This window comes from Mixophyes fleayi, chromosome 1 (genome assembly GCF_038048845.1).
Source record: "Mixophyes fleayi isolate aMixFle1 chromosome 1, aMixFle1.hap1, whole genome shotgun sequence".
Classification (NCBI taxonomy): domain Eukaryota; kingdom Metazoa; phylum Chordata; class Amphibia; order Anura; family Limnodynastidae; genus Mixophyes; species Mixophyes fleayi.
The window spans coordinates 164,297,367-164,318,399 of NC_134402.1; the positions used below are offsets into that span (position 1 = coordinate 164,297,367).

Below are 21,033 nucleotides of genomic sequence, written 5' to 3' on the forward strand. Positions count from 1 at the left end.
TAATGGTTTGGGGGTAAAGAGGTACAATTAGCCTAGACTTTAATACAGGTTTGATTCTGAGAAGATCATAAATACCTTTAATATATGCTATTTCTTTCCAGATGGCAGCAGAAAAGTTGATAATAAATATTTGCTAATCATCTTTTTGATTTAAGGATATGTATTTAAAAAAGTGTGTGAAATTATACATTTAAAAGAACCATTTCAATCATTTATCCATCCTTAATCATTAACTTTCAGTCATCATTAGTCAATAATTAATAGTTATGTATCATTTGTCATTTCTTATTTTCTGGTCTCAGATTCTATATCTTACTATACTTAAAACTTAATTGAAACTTAACATGATGAGAAAATGGTCTTTGATGTTTAACTATGAGGCATGATGATATTGTAAACTAAAGATTATCTTCCTTCCTCTTCTGTTTTTGACTCAGATTGACATTCAAACATTTGGACATTAAGGCAGAGGGATTCCTTTGGTCTATTTTCACAGAAAATCATCTTCCCTACAATAAGTCCTACAGGCTCTCACTGTTTGTGGGACACTACCCATAATCACCTGCTCCTGTATTAACTTACAAGCGTAAACATCAGGAGAATTTGGAACATGAGTCAGAGAATTGAAGGCAGTTTACTTGACAATGTGCAGTAGCTATACAATCAGCTGCTGTTTATATGCTACTTCAGTTTTGACCATTTTACTATTCTCCAGGCTGTTATGCCTGGAAAATAAAGTAATTTGGGATACCAGAAGGGAGGCTGTAACACCCAAATGGGGGCAGGGATGACAGTTTTACTAGTGGAGGCACAGTGTAGTCTTTATTAATATACTGATTTGTTACCAAAAGTTATTGTCTGAAATAAAATACCACATAATTATATCTACCTAGGTGTTTTTGTGAGTTTTAGTCCTTTGTGGTGTTTAAATGTGCTGTGTTGCTACATAGCATAAGGTCAACACAAAATTCAACAGCTTTGATCCAGACATTATAATTTTAAGTCACAACTAAAGAATGAAGCATGCCAAAGATAACGATTAACTGGCTCCAGTAATGTCTGGCTGTCTATATTTAGTTATCACTCTTTCCATTCACCAATGCTGCATAGTCCAGTTGTTTCTGTCTCAACAGATGGCTGAATTCTGGGTCTGCCATCGCTGCCAAGTCCACGACAGATGCAATAATTGTGGCAGGTGGCTCGATTCATATTTGCTTTGGGAAAAATACTTTATGGGTGCTTTTTAATAATAAAAGTGTTAATATACAAATGAAATCAGAGATTATATATACAATTTCATATATTGTTGCTTTAATATCCCATATTTATAGGAAAACACATTGCCATGCATTTGCACCTCTACCAGAGTAGTCTATGTAATGTCTTTTATACCTCCAGAAATACTATTATTATATTCATGGGGTTAAATGTACACTCTTCCATTTTGCAGCTTGTGTATATAAGCATTTTACAGTGTATATATAATCACCTGTGTCACAAACAAAATACAAGAGATTTAGGGGCCTATTAATCAAGCATTAAACCAATGCGGAAATGGCTTTTTTCGCATGGTTTAGGCCTTTTTAATTATGTAGGTAGTGTAACAAAAGCCTAACACTGGCTATATCATAGATATCTCCTGCATCAGGCAAAGTACTGCACAATACTGCAGTCCTCATAACACTGTGTCTGTGCAAATTTATTATCCTCCGAAAAGTCTAGCTTGGCGTTAACCATCATCCCTATGGGGAGAGCATCACAAGAGAGGACTCTTCATATGCCTCTCCGGCAGCCTTACTGCTCTACCCTGCGTTAATTAACAGAATTGAACATTGGCACAGGGGACCCTAGGATGCGCATGCACAGTACAGAGTCATTGCCGGGATACTCTCCCGGTATCCCAGCAATCAGGGATGTGCGGTCACAACATGACTTTAATAGCACATTGCTCCATTAAGCCATCCGTCATCGCTGCAATAAAAGATGATACTTAACGGGGCAAAATTGCGAATCACGTTGAATAGGCCCCATAAAGGACCACTAAACTTTTTTTTTTAAATGATTAGATATGAACCTCAAGGGATAATGTATTACCTCCACACTTCAAGGCTGACAGCTGAAGCTCATGTCACATGGTTAGGATTGTGTCTCAAAGGGACCTGATGTAGGTCAAAAAGTCTGAAAATGCAGTTATGCGAGTTATTGTGACAACACTGACAATGTCCCTATGTATGTATCAGCCACTACACACTGTGCACATCTGCAAACTTGTCTGTCACTTTGTGCCAGCTATATTAGAGAAGTACCCTAACATGGCAGCATGCTGCATAGGTATGAAAGAGAGTATGATGGACATAATTCGTTCAGTATAAGCACTCCAGTCATTTCATATATATAATATATTAAATGAAGTGTATAAGTATTTGTATGAGGTGATGTTAATATTGTATTCAGTTGCAATAACAATTGATTGATTTATTCAATCAAATATAGAGTAAAAAAGTCCCTGTGTACTTCTAGTAAAAAGCTGTTTAGAAAATTGCCATATTTTATAAGACACTTGCTGGTATTAGATTGTATATTTGGAGTTTGAATCATCACATTTGTGTGCATTGAAAACTCCTCACAGTGGTGCTCTTGAAATCCCTACTCTGTACACTTCTCACTCACATTAATTTATTAGCAGTTGTTTATATAGCGCTTACATATTATGCAGTGCTTTACAGAGAATATGTAATCATAGACACCATTTCCTTCCTGCACCAGTGGCGCTTACAGTCTATATTCACTACCAAACAAACACTAGGGTTAATTTTGTCAGAAGCAAATTAATCTACCAGGAAACCCCCGGAACCACAGGGAGAACATAAAAACTCCATACAGGTAAGGCCTGGTCGCAATTGAATCCAAGGCCCCAGTGCTGTGAGGTGACAATTCTAACTAACGCTATGCTGTTGAAGCCTTCTTGTAACTCTGCAAAGGATAATGGAGCAAAGTCTCTCAATATGTGGTGCAATGACATTACACCACCAGCAGTTTTCTAGGTAGATGCCATGTTGTCACTTTTCCCCGATGGGAAGAGGGGGTGATCCCATATGGGAGTGAGTGGTGGGGGATGGTGTAACAGGTGGAGATCATTGTTAATATTGTTCCAGGTGGAGAGTGTCAGAGCCACAGCAGGGACAGATAAGATGTAGACCACTCTATGCTGCTTTTTGAGTCACCATACAACTCATTATCCAAGTCAACATTTTATGCTTGGTTTAGTGTGCTAGGCTAGCATCTGACTTGGCATTGAAATATTTGAGAAATAGAAGTTCTCTCTTTAAATAAAGCCATAACCAAGATATCTGGATTAGATCTCATTCTGCTAGATAGGGGTTCAATGACCAGGGGGAAGGGGAGACACCCTTGTCTAGTCCCATTTGCTAAGTTAAACTAGTTGGATGTCAAGCTGTTTGTGAGTACCTTTGTGTAAGGATTGTGGTATAGTGTGCAAACTGCATGTAGAAATTTGCTTTTAAAACCATATTGTATTAGAGTGTGGGACATAGATGGCCACAAGACCCTTGAAGGCTTCCTCCGTGTCCAGGGCCAGCAGCAATGAGGGGCGTTTATTTTATCCAAAGTGACTTAATATTTTTACATGTTTTAGAAGGTGGCACTGGCTAATAGTTCCAATTGAAAACATTTTTCACTTTCTCTGCTCACTTTATACAGGAAGTACATTTTTGACACATGTGATAAAGCAGTTCTGATGCCCCCTCAAATTCTGTTCATCTACAAACACATGAGGTTGAATCACTTTCTAAGGGAAGCATTCATTTCAAGATTTTCATTGACACAACAAGGAAGCTAGTAAAAAAAATTATACATACCTACTTCATACCTCGCTTACCTCAGGTATGAAAAGAAGAGGTGGGTTTTATGGAGTGATTCACATCATTAAGTGGACAGGGGCCAATGGTACAATGACATGAATTGTATAATCACACGCCCATCACTTGGTGTTCAGTGAGGTGGACGGTACATAATTATGTGCTTCACTTCATCAGGTGGGTGTGACAAACCATGTGGGCTGAGCCTGATGACATTTACACCATTGCAGCACAATGACATTTGTACCACTGCCATGCCACTCTGCCCATCTTGTGTCAGGTAAGAGCTCTCAGGTGGTATTGCCAGCTCTCATGGAGACTGAACAGTTAATCTGCTAGTGACAAACATAATATCACTTTTCGAAAAAAGGTCTTCCATATAGGATAATCAAGAAGGGGAATTCATTTCTTAAATGATGCACTTTGAGCTTATCTACATTTTCAGTGCCTATCCAATACATGATTTTGTGCAGCTTCCATCTCTCGGCTTGTGTCGTCTTTCAGCTCCGGTCTCCATACAATTACCACAGTGCGATTGGAGCTAATTATAGATATCATTGATCTCAATGGGAACCGCACTCTTTGTACCCACAAACATTTTGTTTCAGGCACTGGTAAGACCAGAATACAATAAATAGCCAGATGGGAGTCATATAAATTTGTTTTGTAGGGGATATGTACCCTTCGTACGTCAAAGGAGGCAGGCGCAACGTATTTGTAATTAATCTGAATCTGAGCTAAGGTACTATGGAAATAGAGTAGTTTGATAATTGTCAGACATAAGAGGAGTTTAAACAGCAATAACTTACTTTGCAAGCCATTGCAAGTCTTGATGATTCTCATACATTACTGCTGATCAGCCCAAATTAAGTGCAAAGTGTGCATGTTCACACACTGCAAATTAGCGGATGGCTAGTCTACCACTTGAATCAAAAACACCAAATTAATAACATTTCAGATTTTTATGACATTGCAGTTATACGCATTGTTTATTACGCAAAGGCACATGACCTCGGAGGAAATGGCTGATGAGAGCAGATCCTGGAGCAGCACGAGTGACAATTACACAGGGCCAGTCATCTGATGGGCTTCCCTCAAAGCTGCTCTGCCCCATAGTAGCTGCTAGGACCATTGTTCTATTGCCATACACAGTTCAGTTTGGTTCACAGATAAGAGATCATGCAGATGAACTGAAATCTGAAGTCAGAGAAAAATGTGAGCAGTCCAGAAGCTTTCTTTTCTTTTGCATATACTAATGAGGTGGGAGGAGCCAAAATAACATGATAATAAAACTAAACCAAGTAACACATTTACACATTTCTTTTCTTCGTATTACAATGGGAATATTTGACTTGGATGGTGAAATATAATCACAAAGTTAAATTCCCTTTTACAATAGCATTGATATCTTTGTGCAAGATACAGAAAAATATGTCCTAGTGCCACCTGGAAGTATAATGCAACCTCATCTCACCCTGTTTCCATAGTTACAGGAATCACAGACACAATAAAGAACATGATGCTGAGTTTGTCACGCATTTTAATGTGACAAAGTGAATATCACCGAGCCTTAAACCTCTTTTATGGCACTTGCCTACTTGATGAAAAAAAGGTTCTAAGTATGTGTAATAAAACTGAGAGCCTTAAAGAAAAAATATGTTTCCAGCAAGGGTGGAGATGTTTTCACATGTTTTGTGATGAAAAAAAGTATTCATTTCTCCCCTGGATTTGGCAACTGTATCTCAGTTACATTCTATTTGGCTCTAAATTTAAGTTCAGGGGAGAAATATTATATCTGTCCCCAAGGTACTTGTATAGTCTGTGCTGTTTCCATGTTTTATTGAACACTCTGAAGATTGGCTTTAAGGCATAAATTTACAAACATACCATAAACGATTGTGCAACAACCGTGAAAACAATAAAGGTTTTGTTGTATTTCCATCTACCGACTTCTACATGTAGAAGCACAAGAATATGTAACTGTTGTTATCTGGGTATACCGTTGATGAATAAAAACATCCAGGTGTATCGTTTTTTAAAGGTTGCTAAACTAAAATTGAATGTATAACATTTCTATATTTTTATTATTATTACAATTTATTTATATAGCGCCACTAATTCAGCAGCGCTGTACAGAAAACTCACTCACATCAGTCCCTGCCCCATTGGGGTTTACAGTTTAAATTCACTAACACACACACACACACAGATTAGGGTCAATTTGTTAGCAGCCAATTAACCTACTAGTATGTTTTTGGAGTGTTGGAGGAAACCCACGCAAACATGGGGAGAACAAACAAACTCCTCACAGATAAGGTCATGGCCGGGAATTGAACTCATGACCCCAGTGCTGTAAGGCAGAAGTGCTAACCACTGAGCCACCGTGCTGCCTATTTAATATGCATGTATATGTGTGCGCATGTGTACATCAACAATATACCTGTATATAATATATACTTTGTTGTACATTATATGGATTTATGAAGTCCTAAATCTAGGGGGTGATTTATTCTGGAGCTTTTTTGTTGGATTTTTAAAACCACCACCCACCGCTGGCGGTTCTAACCTCAATTCCGCAGCCTTTACTATCCAATGGCGTGGAGGGTGAAAACTGAATCTGCCGGTGATATGTGGCGGTTTGGAAAGTTCCAAACTTAAACTTTATACAAATGTTGATTCCCACACAGCATCTGGGCCTGATCAACCAATAGGCTGATCAAGCTGCCCTGTTTGCCCTGGGGTCAGGGAAGGATCAGGCCTAGGTCTAAAGACAATCAGTATTGCATAACAAGCAGCCTAGCAGCACATCCAACTGCTGTTAGCTGCATGGAGGATGCGGTTCTTAGTCTGGTCTTGGAGACAAGCGTTACCACATCTCACAAGAATGGACTAAGAACCGTCCATGGCCATAAGGACATAATGACAAGCTGGGGATAGGGGGGGGGGGGAAGGTGTCATGAAATGGACGAGTGTTGTTGAAATGGCTGAGGGGTGATGACCTGGCTGTGAGTGATGAAATGGGTATGGGCATGATCTCTGTATTGTGTGGCGTTCGCAAGGATGCTCTCTGTATTGTATAGTGGTCACAAGGATGCTCTTTGTGATCTCACTGGTCACTATAATGCAAAATACTAGTCATATGGGTCTGGTAGATGTACGTATATGATTATAGTTCTTTAATAAAAAAAAATCCATATATTTCATTGTCTACATATGCCTGAGCTAGGGGGTAGTTTTAGATGGCTATATAGATTTCCAAAACAAGACTCAAAATTTCCAGAATCCAGGTAGACGAGAGACAAAGCTGCAAGAATGCAAGAACAAGCAAGAGAGAACAGCAGGTAGTCAAAGCTGCAAGAACAGGTAAAAGAGAATGGCACAATCTGTCTGAATTTTAAGGCTGGAGAATACACCTGAATATTCCTTTAATGAGTTGAGGGAGACCTGCTGTGGGTGTATTAGCCTAGGGCAACCGGAACCTGTAATCAGGCCCTGCACGCCATTAATAGCTAATGATAATATACCACAGCAACTCCAGTGCTCCCATAGGGAGCTCTCTTATTATTAGAAGCCTGGCAAGACTCTGTCATACATATAGTAAAATAGAGTATAATTATTGCCTTCTTTGAAATATTTCTTAACTTAAATATCAGTCTTTGTCATGAGTTAATGAAAGGAATATTATGTAGATTCTGCACTATGAAGAATCTTAGCCAGGAGTCAGGAGGAAAGGGCACATAGAGTAGATGATTACCTTAGTCCAATATTTTCATGCTTAATAAAATAATTAATTGGTATTGTAGGTTAGGCTGTAAGTAGCATAGGACCAATAAAAAGTCCTGGTATATAAGACATGCCAGGCCACATTCCTATGGAATGACTACCCAAAGCCAAAATAAAAAAATACATTTGCTAAGCCTAATGATGACACAGAAGGTATTATAAATTATTGCCCAGCCCACTATCATGTCCATCTGTACCACGGCCGACCCATTACAAGAAAACATGCAGTGAGTGTGTCCCACATTGATTAAAAGCAAGACTGGGAGGCTTGTCAAGGCTGACCAGCCCATCTATCGGGTTTGAGAATCCAGAGGAGTCCACATACACACTCAGGCAAACCAGCTTTTCTGGCAAATGTCAGAGTTGCCAGTTAGAGGCTGGAGAGCAGTTCTAATAAAATCACTATGCAACTAGATACTATGTTGACTAAAATATATAATTAATAAATTACTATATACCCATAGCACAATCTAAATTTGCACGCTAGGCAACCAAGGAAATTTCCAAGGAACTAGTGGATATAAGATGCCCGGTACACAAATTTATAACCAAATGTCAAAACCAGCAAGCCCTCTTGAAATGCCTCTTCTCTGGCCAAGCCAGTGACACCGGTCCATTGGAGACCCCCCTCCCCCCTCAAGTTAGTAAAGGTTCAGAAAACTGGAATTTTATAGAGCAATAGACGAGCTGACGCTACCCACTGCCAATAATTGATGAATATTGTGCCATATGGTGCACCTGGCTCAAATCCCAACACTCAGAAATGTTCACTTCCTTGACCACCCCAACTCCCACCCACCTATAGCACCTCTCTGGCCTCACTTTGTCCTTACTCATCCCAGTCCTAGACTTTGGTCTGCTCCGCCTAGTCCGTTGAAAGCTGGTTATTCTAGGGAACACAGACTTTCCAGGCCCACCCCCCTTTCCCAACCCTCGAACACCCTGGTGGTACCCTCTCTTTTTCTCCTGTTTATTTCTCTCTTCTTTCTTTTTGTGGGTGTAATTTACTGTTTTAGCTGTCATTTTATGCCGTGTAGTACTTGACTGTGGTTGCATCACCGACACTGTCTATGGCTGTTCTTCTGTTTTTGATGTGTTTTAAAAACCCAATAAAAAAATATATTTAAAATAAAAAAATTGCATCTGGTGGACACCTGTAATGTGAGAGGGGGGAGGCATTTCACAGCTGGATAGCCAGTCTTTCAAGGAACATGCTTTCAAGGAAAAGTGTGCTGGATGTCTACCCATAATCCAGTATGAATGAAAAACACAGTTCTGAACAGTGTCCATAACAATTAATAATTAATGGTAACATTTGGGATCATTGTGACTATTAGCTTTTCATATGATGAAGTGCTTATGCTTTTTTAATTATACAAAAAGTTCAGCTCATAACACTGTACCACTAGAAACTACTATTATGAAACAAGAAGCCTGAAACATCCATCAGATTTAAAAGTTAAATGTTTTTTTGCAGATGTTTAAAACGGTGTGAACCTTTTAATCAAAAAAAGTTTTCTTTTTCAAGCAAAGCTATCAAAAGACATGACCTAGAGCTACAAAATATGTCTGTACTTGCAGATATGGGACTGGATATAATTTCTGTAATATGAACACGTGTGACAACTATACATATCAGTTCATTACAAATCAAAGTCTCCTGTAAAGCACAAAAACACTCAGGGCCTGAGTCATTAAAAAGAGCAAGGAAAAAAAGGAGTACATTTGCTCCTGGACAAACCATGTTGCAAGGGGTGCAAATTAGTTTATTATTTTGCACAAAAGTTAAATACTGGCATTTTTGTTAATGTAGCACACAAATACTTGATAGCTTTATTTTTACATTGAAATGTAAAGTTGATCCAGAACATGCCCTACCCCAACTATTAATCAGTGCCCACATTTTAAATTTACCTCCCCTCCAATGCAACATGGTTTTGCCCAGGTGCAAAGTTACTCCTTTTTTTATGCTTTGTTCTCCTGGCTCAGGCCCACTATGTTTTGTGTTTATCTAGTCTTTCAAGTAGGCATACTGGACACATACTTGATGTAGTTTGACAGCATATCTGTAAATCCCTAAAAATCCCTAATATAAGACAAGTAATTAAATAGTTAATTACTGCAAAAGGAAGTTACATTTTTGCGTTTTCAGAAAAATATGTTCTTACACAATAGTTGCTGTGTGACTATTATTTACTACTAGTACATGCCATTCATTTGTATCTTTATTGCTACTATTTAAATTAATTATTATCAAGGAAAAAAAGTGCTTGAGGACATTTGCATGTCTTAAATGAATTGCCTACTTGTCACGTTTTACACATAATTTGCCAAAGGGCACCAAGTCGCTGTCACCTCTTGTGCCAAAATGTTTAATGCAGCAATTGGACTCCACTTAAGCCGTAGGACAAATGTGCCAGGAGAGATGAAGTCACTCATATAAAATCAAGACGACATGTAGAGTCTGTAGGCGGAACACCTGCATCTTTGTTTAAGCTGTACACAAACGCTGATTCCCACATACCATTAACAGCTAATAAGTGAATCCTGCTTATATTTAAAGCATTAATTGTCACATTATATTGCCACTTTTTAAAGATTTAGCACTTTATGCAATTATTGGCCCTGTCTTTAGAAAGGAACAGGCAACGCAGTGAAAGGGCTGCAGGGATTTTATATGAGTTACTCTTTCCGTTGACCTCACTGACCTCCCTCTGTGCTTTTAACAAAGCCGTAGGTTTTAGAACTGTGACATTTTGCTGATAGCAGGTCACAGTTGCTCTTTTGTTGATGCTATATAAAGGATCAAATTACCTTAACAACATTGATCATTATATATACCTTTCAGAGGTGCATTGTACAATACTAATTTTAATGTATTCTGAATGAACGATAATGCACAGAATCTTTATTGTTAATCAGAAGGTGTTTTTCTTAGTTGCCTATCCTCCCGGAATGTCCGGGAGAATCCTGAATTTTGGCAGTTCTCCTGGACTCCCGGGAGAGCAGGGCAACCTCCCACATACTGCCCACGTCTTTGGTGAAGTGTGGGGGTGGGCTAATCACAGCATCTTGGCTCAACCCCCTGCTACAATAGGCCGAATTTTGTTCAGTTTAGCAGAGGGGCGTGGCCTAATAACAAAGTTCTCCTGAACACGCTCCCAAAACACAGCATGGAGTTTTCCCCTCCCAGAAGCGATAACTCAAAAGTTGGTAATTGTGGTGTTTTTGTGCATTTTAAGAGATCATATGCATGTAGCAATGATTTTCCAAAGGTGCAAAATATTTCTGTAACATTTCTTGTTACCTATTCAAGGAATTCACTGTGGTGTTAATTAAGATGAAGGGATAAAACAAGGACCAGTGTCACCACTGGGCAAACTTAGGAGGTCGCCTGAAGCTCCATGGTTTAAGGGACACTCAAAACACTGAGTCTGATTCATCAAGGTACGCAAAGCGAACAATGAATGTGGTTGTTTTTTTTAAAAAAAATTAAAAAAAATTCACCAAATACATTTATCAAGAAGCGTACTGTATATAAAACTACTTTTTACAGTTGCTCCTAATTGCAAACACATGTTGTGGCATGTACACACGTCCGTCATCACTCAATCGGCACTTACACCTGCCCTGTAGCTAGTGCAAATGATATGACTGCAAAACACATACCCTAGAGATGTTCAAAGCTTAAATCGGACACTGGTGCATGTCTTTGAATGTCCTTACTGTATATTGCCTACGTCAATCTTCTCCTTCCCCTCCCTGTTCCATCCTCCAAATTGCAGGCAGTCGGAAGTGTCATTTGCGGGCAAAGGTGAATTGTGCTATTTGGCGCCTCAGATTGGCGCATGCACAAATCGAACATATGGAAAACTATGACACATAAATGGACTTCCATTCCTTAATGAATCAGGCCCAGAATGAATGATATTGTCACTCATTCAGTGTTCTTATTTACACTGTGGTGCCCCCAAACGTAGTACCAGTTGCTGACATAGTGAAACAGCAGCTGCCAGCTTCTTACCTGGAAAGCTGCTGGCTGTTGCACCTCCATGTTGATGATATGTATAGCACTGGATTATGATATCCCAGACCAGCAACACTAGTCTGATGAGCAGGCACCCCTGTTCAACAGAAAGTAGGAAGGGGTAATGGAGCAGCACCTCTGATGTAGAGGCATGGAAAGAGGGTAAAGCCGCCTACTGCTCCCTGACCATAAATAAAACTTACCATATGGAATTCTTTGCTGATATTTTGTATCCTTGGATATGTGAAATTCATTTTGCAAAGAGGTGAGTTTTACAAATATATTTAATGTTTTCTTTTGCAGCTGGCTTGCTAAGCTTTTGTGTTGTGATTATTCCAATGCTCTGAATGGAGTCAGATGGATCTAGCCCTATGAATTTTCTAATGCTTTGTCTACAGGATGGTCCTTGCTCAATTCTCAATATGCCCTTATTGGGTGATTGTGGTTTTACCACTGAAACTTACAGTGCTTTATTCTTTGATTGTGTCTATATTATATGATATTGTGGACGTATTTTAGAATTCATTTTTTGTTACTTTCATTTGTACACGAGAATGAAGATTAAACCTGCTTTATTATTTAAAGCAAACCCATTAGCGAACGTGTTTTTCTTTATCAACACAAACGTTTGAAAAAACTTTCTTGATTGGATGTAAGTGTATCTGATGTACGTCTGACATAAACCTGCTGCACTTGGTATTGGTGCAGAGCTGACATATTTTGAGATGCCTGATATATATCTATCAGGAAAAAGGAAAAGAAAATTGGGAGTGGGGTAACCTAGATCCATTGCACCAATGATACAGACCATATTCTCTTAAATAGCAACATCATGGTTCATTTCTTACTGATGACACCATGTTGTAGAGAGTGCAACCATATTAATAGATATGGATATGAAAAAAGAGAGAATATAAAGGATGCACTAATGCTCTGGTGTTTATTCTCTTCATAACAGTATAAACACCAGAGCATTAGTGCATCCTTTATATTCTCTCTTTTTTCATATCCATATTTTAAGATGCCTCCAACTCATATGGGCAAAAATACTCTATTATTAAGTTTTTGAGCTTTTTTGGAGCATACGCGTTCAACACAGCATGAAGCATTTATGGCTTATTTATGAAAAAGTTATATTTTTAATCACCACAATTTAGAAAAAACAATCTCGCGACAGCAGATAAGCTATATTAAACTGCTACGGCAATACTGGAATACTAGCCCGAGTGATAAGGGCCACCTTACCAATTCGCTGGGGCAGTCTCTGCATATATGAGCATATGTGAGCTGGTTCGCGCATGTGCAGTGTAACTGAAAGCCTAGATCTGAGCCACCCAGGTGCATGTCTACTGTGTGGTCTAGAAAGACCTACTGCAACTAATAGTGTGCCTAAGTGTACATAGAGGTGGAAAAACCTAGACACACTGTGCAAAGTATAAACGTCACAACAAAAGTCAAACTTCTCCATCAGTACTGCTTGGTTTTGCAGCATGCGTGGCTTAACTTAATCATGAGAGCGAGGGAACTTCAAAATTGTCTTTATTACATGTAGCACAAATTTTGTTTACATGGTGCAAGTGCATCTAAAAATGCTCCTCGAACCCGCGCACTTTGGCAAAATCTGTGCAAATAGAGATGTGCACCAAAGAGGATTTTGAGCTGCACTTTGTCCGTTTTGTACTTGAGGCCCAATGTGTTTAGCATATAAGATCATTTTTGTTGTTGACAGTTAATTAGCAGTTGAGTCACACAGCAACCAAATGCCATACCTGCTGTATTTTTCTCTCTTTAAAGCATTTTGATGTGATCAGAGCAAAATTTTGGCAGTACACACAGACAGTCTTTTCCAATTATCTAGCACATATCCTGTGCCTTCAATATTTTAACATACTTAGGCATACACATCTATTGTTGGATCAAAAGACTAAAGAAATAAATTGTAATAAAATAATCTGTATGCCTGGTTATTGGGTTCAACATAAAACAGAATTATTTGCTTTTTGGGACTGTTGTTTTAAGAAAAAAAAAAGGGGATGAAAGACAATCTAGACTTATAGTCATGTAGTGCTTGTGTACAAAATAGTTCCTCTGCTGTTCTCCAGAAGATAACGCAAGCTGAATACAAAGAATACAATACATTATTTATTGATACACATTTTATTGCTTACTAATTGCAAATTATGCAAAATACGCAGATGCATAGCTCTTAATGCTTTGTGCAATTTCATGTATTTGACCACCATGTGCATACATACGTTTACTTTTGGCTGTTATCAAGTGTCAATGTACAGATGCTTTGCACAAACAATTAAATGACGGCTTGCAGGATTGTCACAGATGGGAATGCAGATGTAAAAATATCACTTCAAAGTCCTGCCTACAATCATTTTTAGACCCCAGTTTTAATTGATTATAACTTCCCCTGTTTTCTATAATGCTTCTTTTTGAATGCTCATTTGTGTCATATATAAGTCATGAGAAAAACGGAGACATTGATTCCTAGTTGTTTGTGCATCTAAATTTCCATATAATTCTGCCACAGCTGAATTTTGAGAAGTTGTGGAAAACTGCTGAACTGGGATCACCTCCCTAAATGAATCAATAAAATCTCTACCCCTTAAAGACGATTCCAATATCTTGTTTCACAAACCTTCATTTTGCATGTAAGAAGTTGGCCCGAGTTCAACAGGGAATGTTCTGGTCTGACCATCACTTTCCATCGGAATTAGCAACATTCCACATTACTTCAGTCAGTGCCATATTGATGCACTAAGCCATTTGCTTTACTATGTAGATGGGCGCTGTCATGCAAAAATAGCTGCATGACATCACAACAGAATAAAAAAAAAAACACCATATGCACAAATGGGAAATAAATATTATGTAGGGACGTATTGACGTCAAAGCCACCCTGTAAGTAAGGGCACCGGTCACAGAGGGTAGGGCTTAACTGACTGTTCTCTATATGCTGAGGAAGCAATTGCAACTTTGGGCACCTGAAAATGTAGAATCTTACTATATATGTTTATGAGAGTCATAGCGAGTCCACTGGGCTGCACACAGAAGGGGAGAAGTACATCACTGCGGATAGAATGAGCCCCAAACCACAACAACCTACACTATCCTTGTCTAATGTTCTGTACTGCCTACCAATGGAAAGTACAGCAGTACTAACAGCACAAGAAATGATATACCTATGTGCAACACAGTTCAATATTACTTTATTACTAGTGAAGCACAGTAAATTACAGCAACAACATACATCATTTTGTCACTCCTTTCCCCCCCTTTTCCTCCATAATGGATAATACATTAAAAATGTGTTCAATACAATCAAAAATACACAGTTAATATGTCCCAGTATTATTTTATGCTGTTATTTGTTTCTTATTTCTGGGCATAATAGTGATCTGTAGATAATGTTTCATTTCAAATTGCCCATATCAGTTCAATGCCATTTAAATCGTGGGATTCTGGTGGGATCCTTTCCTTTATGCCTTCCAGGTGTTCCAGGTAGGCAGCAGCAGCTGCTCAGTTTGGATTACTGTCTTTGAAAAATCAATGCCCAGAGGGCCATTACTTTCTGATGTATGGCGCTTGTCCTTTGTTGTTCATGTGCCCTTCAACTATAACAAAGGACCCCGGACCCTGCTGATATACTGTACTCTATACATAGCGCTCGAGGGGAATGTTTAGGGCTCTGCTTGATTGACAAATAGTTTGCCCCTTTACAAGCACATCCAGCAAATTGTTTGGTTGCAATGGAGAACTCATCAGTTAAGGTTACATCTCGGAAGATTTCCCTGCATTGGAGCCATTGCTTACTTAAAGCACTCTTTTCTCCTTGCTTACTACTATTAGACAGGGCCATTTTAACAACATTATGGGCCCCCGGGAAAAGCAGTACAATGGGGCCCCTACCTACACAACCACTCACAGGAATATAAATGTCAATTATCGATAAAATTAAGTTTATATTTATTGTTACCTGAAAAAAGTCATAAATGGCCAACATACCCATAACACCACTCCACATGCCATCAAACCTAACTAAATGCCCCTTGAATGCCCATCAGATCTCTCCATATGCCCCGTACACCACATCAGCTGCTTTTGTTCTTCATGTCATGCTCCTGTTTTTCTCCCTTCATCACACTTCTGGTCCCCCCCCAGCCCCTGTATCAGTTACTGTGCCCTTTATTATTCTCCTATTTGCTCCCCTTCACTTACTTTTCTATCGCTTTCTTCTCTTCGTTTTTCATCTTTGCTGTTTTCCTAATTCCTCGCTTGCTTCTCCGTTGCGTTGTGGCTCCTCCGCGCTGAGCTCCTCACTGAAAATATCTGGCGTGATGATGCCACGCCGGACATTCAGTGTGACCACAGCACGCAGGAGGGGAACAGGGAGGGAGCTGAACTGCCACTGCATGACCACAAAAAGGTAAGGTTTTTTTTCTGGTTTTTTTCTTTATTATTTCAGAGCCCTGCCTATGGGGACATCTTGTCCGAGGGGCCCACGGGCTGTTGCCCAGTGTGCCCTATGGGAAAGATGGCGCTGTTATTAGATGTGGCTATGTAGTATGTAAGCAAAGGATCTGATGTAGAGTATCCACTATTTGGAGGAAATTGCAATATAAAAGGGAAGATGCATCCCTGAAATTATAAAAATGACCTCATTAACCAATATGTCTATATATTCTAAAATAATTCCCCTAATCAATTTAAGAGAAGAAAATGGATGCATCCGGTTATTTTAAATGACACATTTTTTTATTTCACTTGCACAGTATTATTTTTAAATATTTGACTAATATTTTTATCTAACAATTTTTTTTTTACCTAATAAATTTTATAGAATTTATTAAACGTTAAGTTTTAACTTTCAAAAGTCCTTTGATACCTAAAATTGAAGATAACAGTGGGCTCCAGTACACCTTGTTTACAAACTACTTGCTCTTTTCTTGGAATGTTATATTTTGGTTTAAGGTTGCACCCCAGTAAATGTGTAAGCAAATTGTCCATATTTGATGAATTGTGATCGATTGGGTTTGTAGCTCTCATCAATTGGTGCAACAGGTTAATCTCTTCCTCTGTTGCCTACATCAAGCTAAAGCAAGATATTGTATACAGATATAACAGAACACACTCTCATTAAAACCTACAAAAATACGATATAGTAAGGCTATGAAAATATAAAACACAGTTAAACATGACCTTCACCCTGTGCAGTCTTCATCTTGCTGTAGTGAGATAAGTAAATAAAGCAGATGCTTTCATTTAAGCTAGAAAATTGAAGCACAATCTGATTCTTTAGGTCTACAAGAAAAGGTTATGCAGTTACACATCCCCTATCTACGTTACAGTGTTCATCACACAATAGCAGGATGAACAAACACAATGGAAGCTCCCATATTAACATGCCACAGTAGCATAGCGCCAACATTTACCCAGGAAATATCGGGATAAAATAAATAATGCCCAAATCATTGCTAAGCACGCCCCCATTTTAAACAAACACCCTAATACAACCAACCCCGCCTGCTTCCCCACAAGCCCCACCCCTTTCAGCTATGTAAAGCGGAACTATCAAATTGGGACAGTTGGGAAGTATGCAGTATGGCTAGGAGGATAGAGGACAAAGTTAAATGTCGCCCTGCCAATGCAGTAAAACTGATTACAAACATTGCATTGTCATAGAGATGCACATACACAGCAGAACAGTGTTTTTCAATGATAGCTGCTACAACTGTTAATTACACCAGATAATCAGACAACCAGAGCACAGGAAAAATGCCAAAATACATCACTATTCCCTATATAGTAACACAATTATGATATTGAATGAAACATTTGTCTGTATTTGTCCAAGTCTGTTATGGACACAATTTTCAGCATTCTCTCTGGAAAAGAACTGTTGGATTTGTCTTATATCGTCATTTTCTTTGGTCAGGGCTTCAAGGATTTCTATGGCTTGTCTGCACTAAAATAAATACAGATTAAAATAATAAAATGCCATTTACAGTACGTTGTGCAAGTTCAAACAATACACAATTATTGTAGTAAAGTGAACATACCATGTATTTTTCCGTGGATATTTGCCCCGTTTTCTTGCCATACCATTACTATAATAAAGCATCGATGAGGAGATTCCTACTTCAGAATTTCCATTCCATGGCCTGCCAAACTCTAACACTTTTGTATTGATTTCAAGTTATTTATTTTCCTCGGACTGGACACAATGACAGTTAAAATGTATTACAGTATCCACTGAATCAGCTGTTCCCTATATACCACGCTCACTAAAATAGCTAGGAACCACTACCATACAGCGTGCTGCAACATCATCCCACCACTGACCAATCGTATTGAGGCAGAGTAATGATAATCAAGAGTAATAAGAGCAAGAATGAATAGAGCAAAAGATGGATCAGATGTCAGGCTAACCACCACAGGTAAGTGCGTAGAGATCATAGACATCTAGGGCCTGAGTCATTAAGGAAAGTAAGGCAAAAAAAAAGAGTAAATGTTCTCTGGGACAAACCGTGTTACAATACAAGGGGTGCAAATTAGTATATTATTTTGCACATAAGTTAAATACTGGCTGTTTTCTCATCCAGCACATACTTGATAGCTTTATTTTTACACTGAATTTTAAAGTTGATCTGGGGGACATGCCCTGCCCCATCTATAAATCTGTCCCCACATTTAAAATCTACCTCCCCCTCCAAAGCAACATGGTTTTACTCAGGTGCAAATTTACTATTTTTTTATGCTTTGCTCTCCTTAATGACTCAGGCCCCTACTGTTCACCTGAAGAGAAGGCACTGTACCTATATTACTTCAATCAGTCACTGAAGAGGCTCACTGGGCATCAATGGGCATCGAAAACCGCTACAAAGAGACCACCTTAAAGTTTTTTGTTTTTTTTAACAAAACTGTTTTCTTTAGTTATATAGGAAATTAAGTAACATACAAGAATATAGCAAATTAATGACGACAGATAAAACAAATCTGCCCCCTAAAGTTTTCATAAACATTTTGCAACAAGGAGAAAAATACCATGACATCACAGCAAACCAAAACACTGAAACAACAAGCCAAAAATAAAGTTTTGACAATGCTACATGCCGAATGATGTAACCCACTAACGTCACTGTGAGAATTACCTGAATGTCTTCCAATACACATCTTCTATACATTGCCCAATCCCCACAATACCAGAAAATGCAACATGAGAGTACGAGCATTTTATCTAATTCCTTCCTCTTAACACACCATTCGTCCCACCGCATGAGAGCCATAAAATCCAAGTTCAAAGTTTGTTTCTTCTAACTTTAGAAATCATTCCTCACCAGCAAACAAGAACTGTGGATGTGATTCCAAAATTGTTGCATTAAATGAAGAAATGCCAACATGAAGAAAATGATTTCCGCTCATTCGTCTCTAGGGAATGAGATAACATGGACCTTCAAGATGATGATAGACTAGCCTGGTACCCAGACAAGACTCCAAGTTTTCCAACATCACCATTATTTTACCATGTTCCCCACACATACTCAACAAGGATGACTTGGATTTTGTTCCTGGAACACTTGACAGAGGTTCTCAGTGCTATGCCCACATGGGGCAAAATTCTCTCCTGAGAAGGATGTCATTGACCAGTAAATGATGGCAAGCATCCCAATTCTGCCACCAAAGAACGCACCACAATTCAACAGCCACATCACTGGTAAGGAACAATGCATGAGTTAGTTATACAGACAATGTCCCAGACACTGAAATGTACAGAGAGTACTCAGGAAGCATGTACCTCTGGGGTTGAAGAAGCAACTTCAGACATGTTACTAAAACCTAAAATAGTAGGGAGGCTAAACTTTCTTTGAAATATCATCAAACCTTGCCTCGTAACAGAAATCCTGGATGAGATTACAGTTTATCACCATGGAAACCAAAAAATAAAAAAAGCTATAAATGCTGAGGATGGCAGACATAAAACCTGAATATGCCAAACAATTTTTGCCCTCTATTGATACCAGGACTATAGTGGACTTGAATGGATGATCAGTGGGACTTTGTTATTGATCAGTATGAAGCATGTACAATTATGTTTGTTTTAAAATGTTAATGTCCAGGTAGAGAAGTAACGTGATGTCTGGATAGGTGGAAAAGTGTAAATGTCTCATCGCGGTCCAAACTCCTACCACTTTAATGCCACCCATCCAAATTGGTAAATATTTAAAAATTTCTTTTAAAATACTGCTTGGTTTAACCTTATTTATGACTAAAATAAATCATACGAGTGAGGGGACATTGGAAAGGAACACCCTCGCCACCCCTTTATCTCATTAACTATAATCTCAGTTTAAAAATAACAATTGTTTCCTCACTAGTCTGCAAATTTAAGCACACTCTACCCAACCTCCCCTTATGCCAGTGCCAACCTTTACAATTCCCCACAAATGCTGTCACATTGCTGTGTTATGCTATGTACACCGGTTGAAATCTAGGTGCATATGTGCAAATCCAATCAAAAGTTACATATGTGCTGGCATATCGTGTTTTATAAATGACCTCCAATGTATTTAAAGACCATTTGAATAAGGCTCTAATCTGTCAGTGTTAGTTATGTGCTTTTATGAAAAAACGACCAATATGTTGATCTGATTAATCAATATTTTGTATTTAAATGAAGATTAAAGAATTAAAACACTGCAAAATGATTTGTAATGTCAATTCAAAAGCACAAGTACTGTATTCCAGTAGTGAAGCAGCACAATGCATTTCAGCAGGTGTAATTTCCAATGCCCATTTACCTAATGGCTCTCACTAATGCTATTTTTGTACATAGGTAATTGTGGAGTTATGCATGCGGTTTCCTTACATCATCTTATAATTGCACTTAAATATCTTAAAGCAATTATCATTGTATAAAATTAAAATTGTTCCTTCGTCGCCTCTCTGTATTTTTCTCTTGTTCCCCGAATAGATTTACTTATATAAGGTGAGTGATTGATAGCTCGGATATGATAAAGAATGCCAATGTGCTACTGGAATAGAATAGAACAAACGAAATAGTCAACAAATGGTTGAAAAGCTTCTAGGTTCCATTCCAGGCAGTTGTCTTATTTTTTTGTGCAATATTACAGTATTTCAACAGTAAAAGGAGGCTTGGCTCACTGTTAGGGGAGCCATCATGACTGTAGGTGGTATGTGAGGTCAGATCAGGACATAGCCTGGGAGGTGGTGTGACCTATTTAGTTCCAGCTAGTGATCAGAGAAGTTAATGCAAAATTTTACGCAAATCGAGTTTTGCGGCAGAAGGGACAGTACTGCAGAGGTTCAAAGTTT

General features: G+C 38.6%; 1 protein-coding gene across 5 annotated transcripts in view; it reads right to left on the reverse strand.

Moving 5' to 3' along the window:
* ARHGAP24 (Rho GTPase activating protein 24) overlaps positions 1 to 21,033 on the reverse strand; it is a 706,220-nt gene that overhangs the window by 239,781 nt on the left and 445,406 nt on the right. The window lies entirely within an intron of this gene.